Genomic DNA, 21,938 nt, shown 5'->3' with positions numbered 1-21,938 from the left:
ATACTGGAGTGGGTTGCCATTTCCTTCTTCAGGGGATCTTCCCAACCCAAGGATTGAACACAGGTCTCCTGCACTGCAGGCAGATTCTTTACCAACTGAGCTACCAGGGAAGCCCCAAATATACCACAGAGACAAAGAAATGGAAAGATGAAAGAGAAATTATGGGTCATAGATGATAAAGTACAAAGGTCCAATGTGCATCTGGCACCAGAAGGAGAAAATGGACAGAACAGAGGAGAGGTCATATTCAAAAAATTATGACTGAGAATCTTCTAGAATTGATGAAATTCAAATCCTGAGTTTGAAGAAACTAAATGAATCCCACTCTAAATAAAAAGAAATCCATGCCAAGACACATCATTATAAAACCAAAGGTAAGAAAAAAAAAACAAAAGTAAGAAAAAGATCCTAAAACAGCTAGAGAAAAATACAGCTTACCTACAAAGGAACAAATGAAAATAACAGGACATTTCTCAATGGCAATTATAGAAGCCAGAAGACAGTGAAACAGTATCTTTAAAGTATGAGAAGAAAATAACTGTCAACCTAGAATTATGTCATCAAAAAACTACCTCAAAAAAGATCCTGAAGTAATAATATTTTCAGAGAGACTATGGAAGATACCCACAACTAGGAGGTCAATTACCCTAAAGGTAATTCTTGAAGTTTTTAGTGAGAAATTCTAAGGCACTAGGCTTTGTAAAAGTTGTGAAAATGTATAGATTGAGAACACAAAAAGACTAAGGGGACACTGGCTCCCACCACAACTACTACCAACCTCATCTTAACATTTCAATTCTGGGACATTTTGGTTACACTGGAGGTATATGCTTTACTTTTGCAGATTTCAGGGGAAGGGAACACTTCTGCTCCATCTCCTCATGCTACTGACCCCAAAAGGCCTTTCTGGGCCCATAAGCTCTTAGGAGGAGTGGTTAACATGACTGGTCAGAATTCAAGGCATTTACTGGGCCTTATCTGCATCTTCTTCATGACTCAGGTCTCTATTCTTTTCTGCCTCTTACTGAGGTTTCCTTGGGTCTCCTCCAAAACAACTAGTTTTGGAGAAAGATGAAATAGCTGACATAATATCTCCAAAGAGAAAGTTATTATATTCTCATCCTTGCATGTAGCTCCCTAAAGTTCCTCTGTCTGGGACACCACAGGGACAAGGGGACCCAGGCATCCTCGGTTTCTGAATTAATAATATTAAAATACCTCAGAACTCATATGTGTCCTCTAATATAGATGCTCATCCCTACTCTAAGGTAACAAAGAGTAGCTGCTGTCCCTGGGGAAAGGACAAGCGGCTTCTCTGCCAAATTCAAACACAGGAGAAATAATCTTTGCTAGGAAGAAAAACACTGATTTCATAGGGAATTAATGGTTAAGCATCTTGGTGAAATCACCCAGCTCTCTAAAGAGACTGAATATTTACTGTATTACAATAGAAACAGGACAAATGTCAAAAAGAAATCTGGACCCAAATACACACTGAATTCAATATATGATAGAAGTTAGCATTCCAGATCAGTGGAGAAAGATGACTTATTCAATAAATGTAATGAGACAACTGGTTAGACTTTTTTAAAGCTGAATCATTACTTTATGCCAAAATAAAGTCCATATGTATCAAAATTTAAAGATAAAATATGAAAGCACAAAAATACTGAGGGGAACATAGATGAATATTTTTATAATCTTGGAGTGGAAAAGGCCTTTTCAAGCATGTGTTACCAAATTCAGATTGTATAAAGAAAAAAATTTTATACATTTTGGCTGCATAAAAATAAAAACTTAGACCTTTCAAAATGACATGAAAATACTACTTAAAAAAAGATATATCATCTTCTTGAATAAGGATTAAAATCATAAAGATGTCAATTATTCCCAAATTAGCAATTCAACCAGAATATATTTATTTTTAACTAACACATGCATACAAATCCAGTCAGAATATAATGATTTTACATCAATAATGTACTGATTGATATATTGATTTTACTGGACAATAACATATTCATGAGGAAGAATACATGAGACTAATCAAGAGTATTAGGTAAAGAACACCACTGAAGGGAGATATGTCTTATCACAATTCAACTTAATGTATTATTGGCACAGGAATAGAAAAATAGATCAGTAGAAATATGGAGAGTCCAAAATTGATTAAACTATATAGGAGAATCTAATCAAAGAATTGACGTGGCTTTAAATCTTATACGGTGCTGGAATAATTGAGTATATATTTTGAAGAAAATACACCTATTTCTTCTGGCAGAAACTGATAGCTGCAATACAAATTCCATTCAGAACTCTGATTTTGTTTAGGCTAGCAGTATGCTCAGTCAACTATTTACCTCCCTCAGTTCAGTTCAGTTCACAGTCAGTCATGTCCGATTCTTTGCAATCCCATGGACTACAGAACACCAGGTCTCCCTGTCCATCACCAACTCCAAGAGCTTACTCAAACTCATGTCCATTGAGTCGGTGATGCCATCCAACCATCTCATCCTCTGTCACCTCCTTCTCCTCCTACCTTCAACCTTTCCCAGCATCAGGGTCTTTTCCAATGAGTCAGCTCTTCGCATCAGGGGGCTAAAGTATTGGAGTTTCAGCTTCTGCATCAGTCCTTCCAAAGAATATTCAAGACTGATTTCCTTTGGGATTGACCGGTAGGATTTCTCCAGTACCTTATTTGAAAAGCATCAATTCTTCGACACTCAGCTTTCTTTATGGTCCAACTCTCACATCCATACATGACTACTGGAAAAACCATAGCTTTGACTAGATGGACCTTTGTCAGCAAAGTAAAGTCTGCTTTTTAATATGCTGTCTAGGTTTGTCATAGCTTTTCTTAAAAGGAGCACGTGTCTTTTAATTTCATGGCTACAGTCACCATCTGTGGTGATTTTGGAGCCCCTCAAAATGAAGTCTGCCACTGCTTCCATTGTTTTCCCATCTATTGCCCTGAGGTGATGGGACTGATTGCCATGATCTTCATTTTTTGAATGCTGAGTTTTAAGCTGCTTTTTCACTCTCCTCTTTCACTTTCATCAAGAGGCTCTTTAGTTCCTCTCCGCTTTCTGCCATAAGTGTGGTGATATCTGCCTATCTGAGGTTATTGATATTTCTCCGGGCAATCTTGATTTCAGCTTGTGTTCTTCATCCAGCCTGGCATTTCACATGATGTACTCTGCATATAAGTTAAATAAACAGGGTGACAATATATAGTCTTGACGTACTCCTTTCCCAATTTGGAACCAGTCCATTGTTCCATGTCCGGTTCTAGCTGTTGCTTCTTGACCTGCATATAGATTTCTCAGGAGGCAGGTAACATGATCTGGTATTCCCATGAATTCTCTTGAAGAATTTTCCACAGTTTGTTGTGATCCACACAGTCAAAGACTTTGACATAGTCAATAAAGCAGAAGTAGAGTTTTTTTTAAGAATTCCCTTGCTTTATCTATGATCCAACGGATGTTGGCAATTTGATCTCTGGTTCCTCTGCCTTTGGTAAATGCAGCTTGAACATCTGGAAGTTCTCTGTCCACATACTGTTGAAACCTACCTTGGAGAATTTTGATCATTACTTTGCTAGCATGTGAGGAGAGTGCAATTGTGCGGTAGTTTGAACATTCCTTGGCATTGCCTTTCTTTGGGATTGGGATGGAAACTGACCTTTTCCAGTCCTGTGGCCACTGCTGAGTTTTCAAAATTTGATGGGATATTGAGTACAGCACTTTCACAGCATCATATTTTAGGATTTGAAATAGCTCAACTGGAATTTTATCACCTCCACTAGCTTTGTTCATAGCGATGCTTCCTAAGGCCCACTTGACTTCACATTCCAGGATGTCTGGCTCTAGGTGAGTGATCACACCATGGTGGTTATATGGGTCTGTATAGCTCTTCCATGTATTTTTGCTACCTCTTCTTAGTATCTTCTGCTTCTGTTAGGTCCATAGCATTTCTACCCTTTATTGTGCCGATCTTTGCATGAAATGTTCCCTTGGTATCTCTAATTTGCTTGATGAGATTGCTAGTCTTTCCCAACTATTGCTTTTCTGTTTCTGATCACTTAGGAAGGCTTTCTTATTGGTCTTTGATGTTCTTTGGAACTCTGCATTCAGATGGATATATCTTTCCCTTTCTCCTTTGCCTTTTGCTTCTCTTCTTTTCTCAGGTATATGTAAGGCCTTCTCAGACAACCATTTGGCCTCTTTGCATTTCTTTTTCTTGGTGATGGTTTCAATCACCACGTCCTGTACAATGGGCTTTCCTCATAGGTCAGTCGGTAAAGAATCTGCCTGCAATGCAGGAGATCCCAGTTCGGGATTTCTGGGTCGGGAAGATCCACTGGAGAATGGATAGGCTACCCACTCTAGTATTCCTGGGCTTCCCTTGTGGCTCAGCTGGTAAGGAATACGCCTGCAATGAGGGAGACCTGGGTTCAATCCCTGGGTTGGGAAGATTGCCTGGAGAAGGGAAAGGCTACCCACTCCAGTATTCTGGCCTGGAGAATTCCATGGACTGTATAGTCCATGGAGTCACGAAGAGTCATACATGACTGAGCAGCTTTCATTTTCAGTTTCCTGTACAATGTCATCAACCTCTGTCCATAGTTCTTCAGGTACTTTGTCTTATCAGCAAGCTTGCCTTGAGAACCCCATGAACAGTATGAAAAAGAAAAAAGATATGACACTGAAAGATGAACTCCCCAAGTCAGTAGGTGCCCAATATGCTCCTGGAGAAGAGTGGAGAAATAGCTCCAGAAAGAATGAAGAGGTGGAGCCAAAGCAAAAGCAACACCCAGTTGTGGATGTGACTGGTGATGGAAGGAAACTCTGATGATGTAAAGAACAATATTGCATAGGAACCTGGAATGTTAGGTTCATGAATCAAGGTAGATTGTAAGTGGTCAAACAGGAGATGGCAAGTGAACACTGACATTTTAGGAACCAGTGAACTAATTCACAGAATTGTTCTAATTCACAGAATGGGTGAATTTAATTCAGATGACCATTATATCTATTACTGCGGGCAAGAATCCCTTAAAAGAAATGGAGTAGCCATCATAGTCAAAAAGAGAGTCCGAAACGCAGTACTTGGGTGCAGTCTCAAAAAAATGACAATGAACTCTGTTCGTTTTTAAGGGAAACCATTCAATATCACAGCAATCTGAGACTATGCCAAAGAAGCTGAAGTTGAATGGTTCTATGATGACCTGCAATACTTCTAGAACTAACACCAAAAAAGAAGTCCTTTTCATCATAGGGCTCTGGAATGCAAAAGTAGAAAGTCAAGAGATAACTGGAGTAACAGGCAAGTTTGGCCTCGGAGTACAAAATGAAGCAGGGCAAAGGTTAACAGAGTTTTGCCAAGAGAATGCACTGGTCATGGCAAACACCCTCTTCCAACAACACAAAAGATGACTCTACACATGGACATCACCAGATGGTCAATACCAAAATCAGATTGATTATATTCTTTGCAGCCAAAGATGGAGACGCTCTACATAGTTGGCTAAAACAAGACCAGGATCTGACTGTGGCTCTGACCATGAACTCCTTACTGTAAAATTCAGAATTAAATTGAAGAAAGTAGGAAAAACCACTAGACCATCCAGGTATGACCTAAATCACTGAGACATAATTAGAAATCTAATGGGTAGAACTTCCAGGAAAGCTATTGTTTTTTGATTAAAAAAATAAAAGAACTTGCTTCTTACCCTTTTCCCTGAAAAATTCTTCCTGTCTATTACATAAATGTGATGCTTAGAGTATAGAAACTGTATTACATGAGAAAGAAAATCATAATCTAATGACTGTCGAACAGAAAGTGAGAAGCAGCCTAGTTCTTTGATGGCATGGTAGAGTCACACACCAGTACTGACTTCTTACTTCCATTCTTTATGTCACATTAAAAAAAAAAAAACCCTATTTGATGAAGACATTTTAGCAAGGATTATATTATGCATAGTTGCATGAAAATTCTGTTAACTCAGCACCTATATCATATCATGTACAAAGATGAACTTCAAATGACTTAGGTATCTACATAAAAAATGATAAAAATATGGAGGTGTGTGGGGGAGACTTTAAGAAGAATCACTGGTGCACCCTCATGGAAAACAGTATGGAGGTTCCTCAAAAAACTAAAAATAGAATTACCATATGATCCCACAATCCCACTCCCAGGCATATATCCAAAACTATAATTCAAAAAGATACTTTCACCCCTATGTTTACAACAGCACTATTCACAATAGCCAAGACACGACAACTACCTAAATGTCCATTGACAGACGAATGGATAAAGAAGCTGTGATACATATATATATATATATATACACACACACACACACATACACAAACTGGAATATTAACCATGAAAAGAATGAAATAATGCCATTTGCAGTAATCTACATGGAATGAAATATTATCACACTAAGTGAAGTAAGTCAGACAGAGAGAAAAAAATACCATATGATATCACTTACATATGGAATCTAAAACTATGACCCAAATAAACCTATCTATGAAGGAGAAACAGACTCACAGACATAGAGAACAGACCTGTGGTTGCCAAGCGAGGTGGGAGTAAGGTGGAGTGGGAGTTTGGGGCAAGCAGATGTAAACTACAGAACAGATAAGCAACAAGTTTCCACTCTATAGCACAGGAAACTATATTAAATATTCTGAGATAAACTATAATGGAAAAGGATATTTTTAAATGTATATATATGTATAATTGAATCACTCTGCTGTATAGCAAAAATTAACACAACACTGTAAATCAACTATATATCAATAAAAAAAAAACCTTAAGATATTAAAATAAATAGATTACCAGGGGCAGGGGAGAAGAATCAAAAGGAGAGCTTCACTATTTGCATATTGTTTTTTCTATCATGAGAGCATAAATAAAATCAAAATAAACAATAGACTGGGAAAATATTTACATTAATAACATATGAGTTACAGTCCCAAGCATTCAAAAAGTTTCTACAGACTAATTAGAAACAAATGACCAGTAGAAAAAATGGGAAAGGCAATAGGCAAGGTGCAAAAGAGGAAATTCAAATATTCAATAAAAATATGAAAAAATGCTCAGCCTCACTAGTCAGGAAATGCAAATAAAAACAAGAATAAGTTATCATTTATCACTGATTTCCAAAAACCATAAAGTGTGATAATATCTGGTACTGAGTAAAGGAAACTCATACATGCTGGTAGGAATATAAACTGCTTCAACAAACTTGGAAAATATTTGAGCAAACAGTCTTGGTTTTGAGGAATCTATCCTACAGAAATAAAGGCCTCAAAATGCAAGATAAATACATGGATGACATTGGGCATTTCTTATCATGGCTGTCATATCATGGTAACTGCCTTTAATTTATTCATGATTCCTGGTATGCGTGTCCTTTTTGCAGTGTGATTTGCTGTTCCTTCCATTGAGAGTTAAAGTCTACTTCTCTACTTCTTGAATCCTGGACTTGGTGACTTTCTTCCAGCAATGGGAAAGTACAACTGTGGCACAAACAGAAGTTTAAAGCAATTGCAGGATTTCCCTCATGGCTCAGTGGTGAAGAATCCACCTGCTAATGCAGGAGATGGGGGTTTGATCCTTGGTCCAGGAGGATCCCATATGCCATGGAGCATCTAAGCCCAACTAAGCCCAGCAACTATTGAGCCTGAGCTCCAGAGCCTGGGAGCTGCAACTACTGCGCCCATGTGCTGCAACTTCTGAAGCCAGAGCACCCCGAAGACTATGCTCTCCAACGAGAAGCCACCGCAATGAGAAGCCTGCTCGCCACAGCTAGAGAGTAGCCCCCACTCACTGCAATACAGAAAAAGGCTGTGCAGCAAACACCCAGCACAGCCAGAAATAAATAAATAAAATTATTTAAAAAATTTTTTAAATGTTTTAAAAAGTAATTAGATATTGGAGCTTGCTCTTTCTTGCAGATAGGAACAGCCTCCTGGAGGATGAGAGATCATGTGGAGAAGACCCTTGCCGGGGTCCAGCCCCAGTGGATCCAGCGTGTTTCGAAGGTGGGGGTACGGCGTCGGCGTCTTTGGAAAAATACATATTTAATTACAGATATATAGAGAGATTAGAAATGGATAGTGTAGTAGGAGATAGTGTAGAAAAAGAGGCTGAATAACTTAGTCTACATGGAATAGCATCCATGCTCCAGATGGGAATTCAGCCAGAAAAACGGGAGCAAGAAAGAAGCGACATGGGGGAATCAGTCTTTCCGGAAACTGATCCGATTTCTTTATTTTGGGGTTTGCTTATACACCTTTTGTTACATATAGGGATGAATACAGAGTCACGCGGGGGTCAGCAGTCCTGACCTTTATCAAAATCAGGTGCTTCACATAAATGTATTAAAAAAAGGTCTTAGGGATATTACATCATCTTCTGGCCATGAGTGAGACCTGCTGACATTTTATGATCCTTTCTTTCTGATAACCAAAAAACTTATTTCTTCCAAGGGTGTTTTTTCTTAAACCAGGCACCACCCTCCAAATAAAGTTACATTCCTATAGAGTGAGGGTGTAGTGAGATACAATCAAGAAAGGAATTTATTTAACCCAAGGTTAACATGATTAATCTTAAAGGTTAACACTTATTTCTCCTATATGCTAGTTATATTCATTATAAGGGTAGGGAACATGGAGATTTAGCAGCAAACATCAGCCCAACAAATGAAAATCCTTTCACCAATGTTCCCCTTAAGATCTATTTAGTCTTAAGATAGTGATAAAGTTACATTTTCACATAGCAAGGACACAGTGATTTATAACAAACTACAGTGATCTATTACAAAAGAGAAAATCCATTAACTCAAAAAGTCTAGTATTGCTAACATCAAAAACTACTATATTTCCTTTTCTATATTCCAAATACACTGATTAATATATTCCCAGGTGCCTAAGGATATGGAGGCCTGGTGGCAATCATTGACTCAACAAGAAGAAAAAGCCCTATGCTAATTAAGACTCTCAAAATACACCAAAACTCTCTGTGCTGTTTATGGTTAAGAGGTAGTAAACAATCATGTGGCAGGAGTATGGATAATCCTATCACACAAGCTAGTCTGTCAGCAGAGAGGTTTGACCTGAGACATCCTTGTCCCACCCAGGGCAGGGAATTAGCAGCAATTATTGACACAACAAATGAAAAACCCTTCACCAATATAATTCCTAACCAACCCGCTATACTAATAATTTCCAACTCCCCAAAAGAATTTGCCTTTTGTAAGTCTAAAACATCTCATGCCTCTCAGATTGGGAGGCTGTAAACAATCACACGTGGCCGGATGAACCTATACAGGTGGGCTAGATAACCTTCAGAGGAGTCCATAAGCTGAAACACTCTTGTCACTCCCAAGAATTTTTATTGCCTTGGAGCTGCACGTTTATTCCTTCTCTGAGAGAAATGGTTATGGGGGAGAGCCCCCCGTAAAGTCAGAGGTGTAGGTGACAGCATAAAACAGACTCTGGTTTTGGGGTAGATGCTTGGGAACAGGGGGTTTCCTGAGGCTTGATCACGCCTTTGCGTATGCCAAGCCTCCTTCCTCATGACCTTTGCCATAGGCAGAGTTCCTCACGCTGGCCCCCGGCAGACCCTGGAAACCATCCTAGCTGAGGCCCCAGATATGTGACTGAGGGCATTCTAAACCCTCGAGATCCAGCTAAGCTGGCCCAGATGAGAACTGACCAGCCAACTCTCAGAATTCTAAGAAATAATAAATACTTGTGGTTTTAAGTCACTAATTTAGATGACTTGCTTCACAGAAAAATAAATATTTGATACAGTAGTGAAACACAAACAAAATGAGCTACAAAACTTTGGATGTAATCAATGGGAAAAGATGAATCAATTGTTTCACATCCCTATTACCAACTATTATGCAATTATTAAAGTGCTAAAATCTTCATCTATTAGTTCAGACAACCCTGCCCAATAGAAAGGTAATGTGAGTCACATGTGTAATTTTAAGCTTTTATAGCTACATTAAAAGGAGATAGACAAAATTTTAATAATCTATTTTATTTAACCCAGTATACCCCCAATATTATCACTGTACGTGTAATCCATAAAAATTATTTGTTAGGTATTTCACATTCTTTTTTTTTAAAACTAACTCTTGGAAATCTAGCATGTATTTCATACTTCAGCACAATTTAATTCTGACTAGCTACATTTCAAGTGTTCAGTAGCTATGTGTGGTTAGTGATTACCACAGACTCAAATGTTTGAGTCTCTCCACAGCTACCTCCTCAATTCCTTTTTAAGGGAATTAAGGGACATTGAGGGAACTGAAAAGACATATAAGTGTACATCAGTATGCAGAATGGGATGGAAGGATGTAACCCAAGTTGCTAAAATTGCTTTGCCAGCCAATTGAGGTTGGAAGAAAAAGCAGATTATATCTCTTTATACATTCTTATATTGTTTAGCTTCATTATAAAGGTATGTTAATTAAAAAATAATAAAGGTATTTAATATTATTTTTAAAAGTTAATCACAAAGCCTAAAATAAACTAAAAACAATGAGATTAAAAGGAACACATCAACAGCTCCTAACCAAGATTACTTTCAAGATGAAGAAAGAATTTTACTTTTTAATAGAGATCTTTTTGTACTATTTCTATTTTTTAAACTTTAATCACATATTACTTTTTTTTTTCACAATTTTAAGTTACATTTTTAGGTAAAATAAATATTGATTTGAAATACTTAATTTCTCATACTAAATATTTATTAAGTATCAGCTCTGATAGGTACAGACTCATTTTTTAACTTTAAGCCATAACAATTTTTAACTTATAGAATGTGTGGGAAATATTTTTGAGCATGGGAGACCTTTGGTGCTCCTTCCTTCTTATTCCAAGTAAGGTCACTCTCCTATTTCCAATTACTGTTCTACTGAGGAATGAAATACATGGGATTAGCTTGCCACTTAGAAACCTAATGTTCAGTTCAGGACAGTTCAGTCGCTCAGTTGTGTCTGACTCTTTGAGACCCCATGAATGGAAGCACGCCAGGCCTCCCTGTCCATCACGAACTCCTGGAGTTCACTCAGACTCATGTCCATCGCATCGGTGATGCCATCCAGCCATCTCATCCTCTGTCATCCCCTTCTCCTCCTGCCCCCAATCCCTCCCAGCATCAGTCTTTTCCAATGAGTCAACTCTTCACATGAGTTGGCCAAAGTATTGGAGTTTCAGCTTCAGCATCAGTACTTCCAATGAACACCCAGGACTGATCTCCTTTAGAATGGACTGGTTGGATCTCCTTGCAGTCCAAGGGACTCTCAAGAGTCTTCTCCAACACCACACTTCAAAAGGATCAATTCTTCGGTGCTCAGATTTCTTCACAGTCCAACTCTCACATCCATACATGACTACTGGAAAAACCATAGCCTTGACTAGACAGACCTTTGTTGGCAAAGTAATGTCTCTGCTTTTGAATATGCTATCTAGGTTGGTCATAACTTTCCTTCCAAGGAGTAAGCGTCTTTTAATTTCATGGCTGCAATCACCATCTGCAGTGATTTTGGAGCCCCCCAAAATAAAGTCTGACACTGCTTCCACTGTTCCCATCTACTTCCCATGAAGTGATGGGACCAGATGCCACGATCTTCATTTTCTGAATGTTGAGCTTTAAGCCAACTTTTTCACTCTCCTCTTTCACTTTCATCAAGAGGCTCTTTAGCTCCTCTTCACTTTCTTCCATAAGGGTGGTGTCATCTGCATATCTGAGGTTATTGATATTTCTCCCAGCAATCTTGATTCCAGCTTGTGCTTCTTCCAGCCCAGTGTCTTTCATTGCCAGACATCCTGGAATGTGAAGTCAAGTGGGCCTTAGAAAGCATCACTATGAACAAAGCTAGTGGAGGTGATGGAATTCCAGTGGAGCTATTTCAAATCCTGATAGATAATGCTGTGAAAGTGCTGCACTCAATATGCCAGCAAATTTGGAAAACTCAGCAGTGGCCACAGGACTGGAAAAGGTCAGTTTTCATTTCATTCCCAAAGAAAGGCAATGCCAAAGAATGCTCAAACTACCGCACAATTGCACTCATCTCACATGCTAGTAAAGTAATGCTCAAAATTCTCCAAGCCAGCCTTCAGCAATACGTGAACTGTGAACTTCCAGATGTTCAAGCTGGTTTTAAAAAAGGCAGAGGAACCAGAGATCAAATTGCCAACATCTGCTGGATCATCGAAAAAGCAAGAGAGTTCCAGAAAAACATCTATTTCTGCTTTATTGACTATGCCAAAGCCTTTGACTGTGTGGATCACAAGAAACTATGGAAAATTCTGAGAGAGATGGGAATACCAGACCACCTGACCTGCCTCTTGAGAAACCTATATGCAGGTCAGGAAGCAACAGTTAGAACTGGACATGGAACAACAGACTGGTTCCAAATAGGAAAAGGAGTACGTCAAGGCTGTATATTGTCACCCTGCTTATTTAACCTAATGTTACTTGGTAACGAAAAGTGATATTTCCTAACTTTCTGCCCTACTTATGCAGTGTCATTTTTTTATGGGGGACATAATATGAAGACACTGAATATCCTAAATCTTTTGTCATCAGTTTATAGGATATCTATAGTATTATTTGACTAGCTTCCACATTGTTTTCGTGGGAGCAACCATCTTGAAAAATGTAACTTTGTACCCCTGGCTATAATTAATTCTAGAAGTGGGTATCTGGGTGGATCAGAGCACACCCAAGATTATGTGGGCTTTGAATCCAAGGAGTTGAGTCAGTCTCTATCCAGCAGCTGCTGAAGCTATAAGTAAAACATCCTGGAGCTATCAGCAGCCTTGCTTCCCTTTGGATGGAACACGGAAGCAAAGGCAGTCAATTGTAGAGACAGAAAGAAAATTGCTCAGAAAGGAGCTGAAGAGAGATAGAAAGTGAGCTTTCATGACTTTTATACTCTTGGCGCCAGTTTTTTCGGAGGTTGATCTGAATCTTTACTCTGCCTTCAGCATTATTTTTCTATCTGTTTCACCATTAGCTTTCAATAAAATCTTCGTTTACAGCTAAAACCAGTTTAAGCTGGGTATTCTTTAACATGCAATGAAATAATCCTAGCAAATACAAAGGAAGACACATGTATATAGAACGATTGTAGTTGGGTTTTGGGGGTTTTTTCCTATTTTCCATTTGTATTCTAGCGTGATGTTAAACGACTTTCAAAATTTTTATTGAAAAAAAATATTTCATTGAATCTGAAATTTGCCTGTTCATGATAGAAGCATTATTAGTTGCATACCAAGCATTCATTCCTCTACTTTTCCTGCTAAAAGAAAACTTACTCGCTCAGGTACTCACCCCTTTTTCCCAAGAAGCACACTAACTGAGGGAAAGATGATCCATCCTGTGCCATGCATGGCATTTCCCTATCAGCTGTGTATTAAACCAATTACACTACAAGGAAAGATTTTTTAAATTAATTATTTATTTATTTTTGGCTGCACTGGGTTTTTGCTGTTGCACCCAGGCTTTCTCTAGTTGCAGTTGTTGTGGTGCAAGGACTTCTCGTTGCCATGGCTTCTCTTGTTGTGAGGCATGAGCTCTAGGCACACAGGCTCAGCAGTTGCAGCTCACGGGCTCTAGAGTACAGGCTCAGCAGTTGTGCTGTCCTGGCCCAGCTGCCCCATGGCATGTGGGATCCTCCTGGACCAGGGATCAAATCCACATCCCCCACATTGGCAAGTGGACTCCCAACAATGGGACCACCAAGGAAGTCCTGGGAAAGATTTTTATTCTATGGTTAGAGAAGTTTTTATGTCCTGTGGGACATAAACAAGGAAATTGCAGTTTTAGCTGTTGCTGGAAGCCATCTTCCTACTATGAAGAAAGTAACTGGAGAAGATTTAACCCCTTCTATTAAAGTTTTATTTTTTTAACTTTAATGAAAATATTTTTCATTTATAGAATACCTAATTCCTTTAAAAATATGCTTGTTCTTTTTTTCATAATGTCCCATTCTTGCTTTAAGGATTCTTTTCCTTTCAGATTTTGAATATTTTAAAGACACTTATATTTTGAGTAACACAATATAAACATACTTATATTTACTTTACCACTAGTGCCATCCTGAATGGCGCTAGTAGTAAAGAACACGTGTGCCAATGCAGGAGACAGAAGAGACTCAGTTTTAATCCCTGGGTCAGGAAGATCCTCTGGAGGAGGGCACTGCAACCCATTTTAATACTCTTGCCTGGAAGATCCCATGGACAGAGGAGGCTGGCAGGCTACAGTCCACAGGGTTGCAAAGAGTCAGACACGACGACTGACGTGACCTAGCACACACACATATACAGGAATGAAAATGGGAATTTATGATGGATTCATAGAAAGGTAAGCAGTACAGTCTGGCTAGAGATATTTGCTATCCCATGGATGAAAATCATTGGCATAACCTGGGAGCTTATTAGAAATGCTGAATTTTGGGCTCTACCCTGAACTTACCAAATCAGAAGATGCATTTTTAACAAGATCCCCTGGTAACTGGGGTTATTCATATAAATGTGAAAATTTCAGAAGCTCTGCTGCTGTAAAGGAAGAGAAAGCAATATAGTTAGGGAGGTCAATAAGACTCCTCTGCTATTTCAGATTTAAATTTTAGTCCTTTGTGGAAAATGAATACGACTACAATGACTACGCTAAAGCCTAACCTACGCTAAAGTTCTAACAGTTAGAACTGGACACGGAACAACAGACTGGTTCTAAATAGGAAAAGGAGTACATCAAGGTTGTATATTATCACCCTGTTTATTTAACTTATATGCAGAGCATATCATGCGAAATGCAGGGCTGGATGAGTTACAAGCTGGAATCAAGATTGCCGGAAGAAATATCAACAACCTCAAATATACAGATGGTATCACTCTAGTGGCATAAAATGAAGAACTAAAGAGCTTCTTGATGAGGGTGAAAGAGGAGAGTGAAAAAGCAGGCTAAAAACTCAATATTGAAAAATCTAAGATCATGGCATCCTGCCCATCACTTCATGGCAAATAGAAAGGGGAAAGGAGCAAGCATGATAGATTCCTCTTCTTGAGCTCTAAAGTCACTGCAGATGGTGACTGCAGGCATGAAATTAGATGATTGTTTCTTAGAAGGAAAGCTATGACAAACCCAGACAGTGCATTAAAAAGCAGAGACATCACTTTGCCAACAAAGGTCCGTAAAGTCAAGGCTATGGTCTTTCCAGTAGTTATGTACGGATGTGAGAAGTAGACCATAAAGAAGGCAGAGTGCTAAAGAATTGATGCCTTCAAACTGTGGTTCTGGAAAAGACTCTTGAGAGTCTCTTGAATAGCAAGGGTATCAAATCAGTTAATCCTAAAGGAAATCAACCCTGAATATTCATTGGAAGGATTGATGCTAAAGCTTATGCTTTAGTACTTTGGCTACCTGATGTGAAGAGCCAACTCATTGGAAAAGATCCTGATGCTGGGAAAGATTGAAGGCAGAAGGAGAAGAGGGCAATAGAGGACAAGATGGTTGGATGGCATCACCGATTCAATGGACATGAACTTGGGCAGACTTCAGGAGATGGTGAGGGATAGGGAGGCCTGGTGTGCTGCAGTCCACGAGGTCACAGAGTCAGATATGACTTGGCAACTGAACAAGTTTGCATAATCTCTAGTATATGTTACTTAAAGACTCTAAAAAAACACTTATTTAATTTAAAAAGTACTTCCACATTTACAAAGCTTCCAGATGATTATTACTATATTATTATTACAATAATTATAACTGATGTAAACAAAAGCCAGTTATCAGAGCTTTTTAGTGAAACAGATAACTGGAAATTTGTTCATCCAAAAGAAAAAGGAGAAATAAACTGTGGGGCATCCATACAATGGACGTCATATTTAGCAAAAAAAAAACAAAACAAAAACAAACTATTGATTCATATAATAGAATGAATGAATCTCAAAGAGTATGAATAATTGAAAAGTAAATGAATCTCAAAAACATTATGCTGAGTGAAAGAAGCCTTGTACAAGAGTATAAGGTTCTATAAGAACTAAATCTATGGTGAAAAAACAGTGATTGCTTTCAACATTGGTTAAGGACAGAAACTGACTAAGAGAGGGGGTTATGTTTTGGAGTAATGAAAACGTTCTATATCTTGATAAAGGTTAAGATTACACAGGTAAATGTATATATGTCAAACTCACCAGAATGTATACTTAAGATTTGTGCATTTCACTTTACATTTTAAAATTGTAGAAAAATTGAACCCTAGTTAACAATACATAAGCTGAAGTCTTTAAAGGTGAAGCATACTGAGAATATATGCAATTTGCTTTGAAATGCACGAAATAATAAGATGATTTGATAGAAGATGGACTAGTTGGTTATGGCTAGGAATGGTTAGTTATATGATAACATGAATATACCAAAATGTTACCTATAGAATATAAACTGGGAGGTAGGAGGAGGGTATATGGGTACTTACTGTACTATTCTTTCAACTAATCTCTACACTTAAAATTTTTCATAATAAAATATTGGGGGAGAGAAAAAAGTTGCAGAAAAATTAATTGTAATTTTGTTTAAAAATATAAAATGTGTTTTCAAGGATATATTTAAAATGAATAGGTAAAGGTATGAAAGCTACACATAATTACAAGAATTGTCAAGCTGATCTTAAAATTCACATAGAAATGAAAGGACACAAATTAGCCAAAACAGTCTTGAAAAAGAAGACGAAAGTTGGAGGACCAAAATTTCCTGATTTTAAAACATACCAGCCAGCTACAGCAATCATAACAGTGTGTTACTGGTATAAGAACAGACATACAGAAAATAGAATAGAATTAGAGCCAGAAATAAAGTCTTACACTTATGGACAATTGATTTTCAACAAAGATATCAAGAAAAATCAATGGGAAAGAGACAGTCTTTCAATAAAATGGATATCCACGTGCAAAAAATTAATTTAAACTCCTTTTCACACCATATATAAAAATTAACTCAAAAAGGATCACAGACCTCATGCAAGAGCTAAAGCTGTAAAACTCTCAGGAAAAAAACAGAAGTAAATTTTCATGAACCTTGGGAGTAGGTGATGGTTTCTAAGATATGACATTAAATAGTACAAGCAACCAAAGGAAAAAAAATTAATTGGGCTTTATCAAAATTAGAAAAAAGTTTAGATTTATTTTTAATTGAAGGGTAATTGCTTTACAATAAAATTAAAATGTTAATGCTTCAAAATATCATTAAGAAGGGACTTCCTTGGTGATCCATTGGTTAAGACTCTGTACATCTACTGCAGGGGGCATGGGTTCTATCCCTAGTCATGGAATTAAGATTCTACATCCCACATGCTGCAAGTGGTTCAGCCAAAAAAAATTTAAAAACATTAAGAAAGTGAAAGACAACCTACAGAATGAGAGAAAATATTTGCAAGTCATATATCTGATATGGAACTTTTATCCAGAATATACTAAATTCAGTAACAAGTAAAAATTTCTAAATTCAATAACAAGAAGACAAAAAAACCAATTTTTAAAGAGTGTCTGAAAAGACGTTTCTGCAAAAGAGACATACAAATGGATGATAATGGATATGAAAAAATCTTCAACATCATTAGCCATCAGAGTAATGCAAATCAAAACCACAGTAAGATTCCACTTCACTTCCATTAAGATGGTTACAAACAAAGAGATAATAACAAGTGTTGGAAAGGATGTGAAGAAATTGGAACACTCATACACTGCTGGTGAGAATGTAAAACAGTACATCCACTTTGTAAAATAGTCTGGTAGTTCCTCAAAGAGTTAAACAGAATTACCATGTGACTAATTTCACTCTTATATATGTACTCAAGAAAAATGCAAATTTATGTCCAATATAAAAACTTCTATGAGAATGTTAATAGCATTATTTATTCCTAACAGTCAACAACTGGTAAACAATTCAAATGTCCATTGGATGGTGAATGGATAAACATGTTGGTATATCCATATGATGGAATATTACTGGGCAATAAACAGGAATGAAGTACTGATACAGGCTTTGACATGGATAAACCTTGAAAACATTGTTCCAAGTGAAAGAAGCTGTCACAAAAGATACATACTCTATGATTCCATTTATATGAACAGTCTATAATAGGCAAAAAGTTGGCTTAAAACTCAACATTCTGAAAACTAAGATCATGGCATCTGGTCCCATCACTTCATGCCAAATAGATGGGGAAACAATGGAAACAGTGAGCGACTTTATTTTGGGGAGCTCCAAAATCACTGCAGATGGTGACTGCAGCCATGAAATTAAGAGACAATTGCTCCTTGGAAGAAAAGTTATAACCAACCTAGACAGCATATTAAAAAGCAGAGACATTACTTTGCCAACAAAAGTCCATCTAGTCAAAGCTATGGTTTTTCCAGTAGTCATGTATGGATGTGAGAGTTGGACCATAAAGAAAGCTGAGCACCAAAGAACTGATGCTTTTGAACTGTGGTGTTGGAGAAGACACTTGAGAGTCCCTCGGACTGCAAGGAAATTCAATCAGTCAATCCTAAAGGAAATCAGTCCTGAATATTCATTGGAAGAACTGAAGCAGAAGCTGAAACTCCAACACTTTGGCCACCTGATGCGAAGAACTGACTCATTTGAAAAGATCCAGATGCTGGGAAAAGATTAAAGGCAAGAGAAGGGGACGACAGAGGATGAGATGGTTGGATGGCATCACTGACTCGATGGACAATGAGTTTGAGTAAGCTCCAGGAGTTGGTGATGGACAGGGAAGCCTGGCGTGCTGCAGCCCATGTGGTCGCAAAGAGTCGGACACGACTGAGCAACTAAAGTGAACTGAACTGATAATAGGCAAATCCACAGAGACAGAAGGTAGATTAGTGGTTGCTAGTGGAAGGGCAGATGGGGGAATGAGAAGTGACTATTAATGGGCATTGTGTTTTGTTTTGCAGTACACATATATTCTAAATTCATAATGATGATGGCTACTCTGTGACTACCCTAAAACCTACTGAAGTGTATACTTCAAAAGGGTAAACTGCAAGTTATGTGAATAATATCTCAGTAAAGCTACTATTCAAAAAACACACCTTGGGTTAGTTGTCTGGTACACAGAGATGACTTTCAGATTTCTGCTGGTAGCAAGGGGGTGGGGAAATTGCAAGTGCGGTAACTGCTGCTAAGGAAACACCAGCAGTTTCTAATTTTATGCTGTCCTATATTCTGCTGTAACTCTCATAGTTTTTGATAATGTTATACTTGAGGCCAAAACAGAAATGCCTTTTATATTTTATTACAACAACTAAGCTGGGAAATAAATTCACCAATTGCTTTTTTAAAAAGGAAATGAGCTAAAAACAACATAGATGTAAGTGTAGCTTAAATAAACTTTTGCTCAGTAAGATGAATGTGTTCACTGGGGAGGGAAAGTTTGGTAGTAAAAATAGTTTAAAGTGTTACATTATTTTAAAAAGCATTTTGTTCATTTACTGTAAATGGTCAACATCATTTTAAAACAGATGGCAAATCTGTTGGATAGTAAAAAGAAATGACATCTTGCTTCCATTTTCCTATTTCTTCCAGTTCATTTCTTTACCACAAATCATTTTCCATTGTTGGAGGATATTAAATTTAAATCAAACAGAAAGGAAAAAAGCAGGTAGCTCTGTTCATAAATTCATGTTTCTTAGCACTGCTGCTTCCTATAGCCATTTTATGAAGAATATTTCAAATTGATCTATTCATTCTGGGTGTGAACAAACTGAGAGTTTCTTTTCTTGAGCAAACAGCTCTTTCAAGAAATATATTTACAAAATGAAAAATATATAATTATGATACATAAACATTTAAGTAAAATTTAATACTCTTCTATGAGAAAAGATCTAGAACTGTTATACATTTAAGGAAGGGTATTAAGTTTAATTTGTAAAGATAACTAAGATGCTTACCATGTTCTTAGACTAAAATGCTATACATGGAGTGTGTATATATGTATGTGGACATACATGCATTTATGTATATAAATGTCCATGTATGTGTATAATGCTCACAATTATGTAAATAAATAGGTAAAAATTCCTTACAATAGCCTAGTATGATGTGAAAATGAAGAAAGAGCAAGGTTAAGCAATTTGTCCTGAATTTGTCCCTGAATTCAGGGAGTTTGGCACTACAGACCATGTTTTTGATAATTACTCTAGGGATTCCTTGGTGGCTTAGTGGGTAAAGAATTCACTTTTAATGATGCATTAGATCCAGGAGATGCAGGTTTGATTTCTGGGTCAGGAAGATGCCCTGGAGGAGGGTACGGCAACCCACGCCAGTTTTCTTGTCTGAAGAATCCCATGGATAGAGAAGCCTGAGAGGCTACAGTCTATGGTGTCGCAGAGTCAGACACGATTGAAGTGTCGGAGCATGCATGAAGAATGTGTATAGGAAAGCAAGAATAAGCTAGACAAGTAGGGGGAAAGAGTCGTAGAGGACCTAAAAACAGGTGACAAGAGGACAGCAAAGGTATCAGTTCAGTTCAGTCACTCAATCGTGTCTGACTGCGACACCATGGGCTGCAGCACGCCAGGCTTCCCTGTCCATCACCAACTCCCAGAGCTTGCTCAAACTCATGTTCATTGAGTCAGTGACGCCATCCAACCATCTCATCCTCTATCGTCCCCTTCTCTTTCTGCCTTCAATCTTTCCCAGCATCAGGGTCTTTTCCAATGAGTCAGCTTTTCACATCAGGTGGCCAAAGGACTGGAATTTCAGCTTCAGCATCAGTCCTTCCAATGAATATCCTGAACTGATTTCCTTTAGGATTGACTAGCTGGATCTCCTTGCAGTCCAAGGGATTCTCAAGAGTCTTCTCCAACACCACAGTTCAAAAGCGTCAGTTCTTTGGTGCTCAGCTTTCTTCATGGTCCAGCTCTCACATCCAACAAGACTAGTGGAAAAACCACAGCTTTAATTAGACAGACCTTTGTCGGCAAAGTAATGTCTCTGCTTTTTAATACACTGTCTAGGTCAGTCATAGCTTTTCAAGGAGCAAATGTCTTTTAATCTCATGGCTGCAGTCACCATCTGCAGTAATTTTGGAGCCAAGAAAATAAAGTCTCTCACTGTTTCCATATTTTCCTCATCTATTTGCCATGAAGTGATGGGACTGGATGGCATGATCTTCAGTTTTTGAATGTTGAGTTTTAAGTCAACATTTTTCACTCTCCTCTTTCAGTTTCATCAAGAGGCTCTTTAGTTCCTCTCTGCTTTCTGCCATAATGGTGGTTTTGTCATCAGCATATTTGAGGTTATTGATATTTCTCCTGGAAATCTTGATGGCAGCTTGTGCTTCACCCAGCCCGGCATCTCACATGATGTACTCTGCATATAAGTTAAATAAGCAGGGTGACAATATACAGCCTTGACATACTCTTTTCCCAATTTGGAACCAGTCTGTTGCCCCATGTCCGGTTCTAATTATTGCTTCTGGACCTGCATACAGATTTCTCAGAGGCAGGTAAGGTGGTCTGGTATTCCCATTGCTTGAAGAATTTTCCAGTTTTTTGTGATCCACACAGTCCAAGTTTTGCGTAGTCAATAAACCTGAAGCAGATGTTTTTCTGGAATTCTCTTGCTTTTTATATGATGCAATGGATGTTGGCAATTTGCTCTGGTTCCTCTGCCTTTTCTAAATCCAGCTTGAACATCTGGAAGTTCACGATTCACATAATGCTGAAGCGCAGCTTAGAGAATATTGAGCATTATTTTGCTAGCGTGTGAGATGAGTGCAATTCTGTGGTAGTTTGAACATTCTTTGGCATTGCCTTTCTTTGGGATTGGGATGGAAACTGACCTTTTCCAGTCCTGTTGCCACAGCTGAGTTTTCCAAATTTCTGGCATATTGA

This window comes from Capricornis sumatraensis, chromosome 8 (genome assembly GCF_032405125.1).
Source record: "Capricornis sumatraensis isolate serow.1 chromosome 8, serow.2, whole genome shotgun sequence".
In the NCBI taxonomy this organism is placed as follows: Eukaryota; Metazoa; Chordata; class Mammalia; order Artiodactyla; family Bovidae; genus Capricornis; species Capricornis sumatraensis.
Note: the sequence above shows the minus strand (reverse complement) of the source record.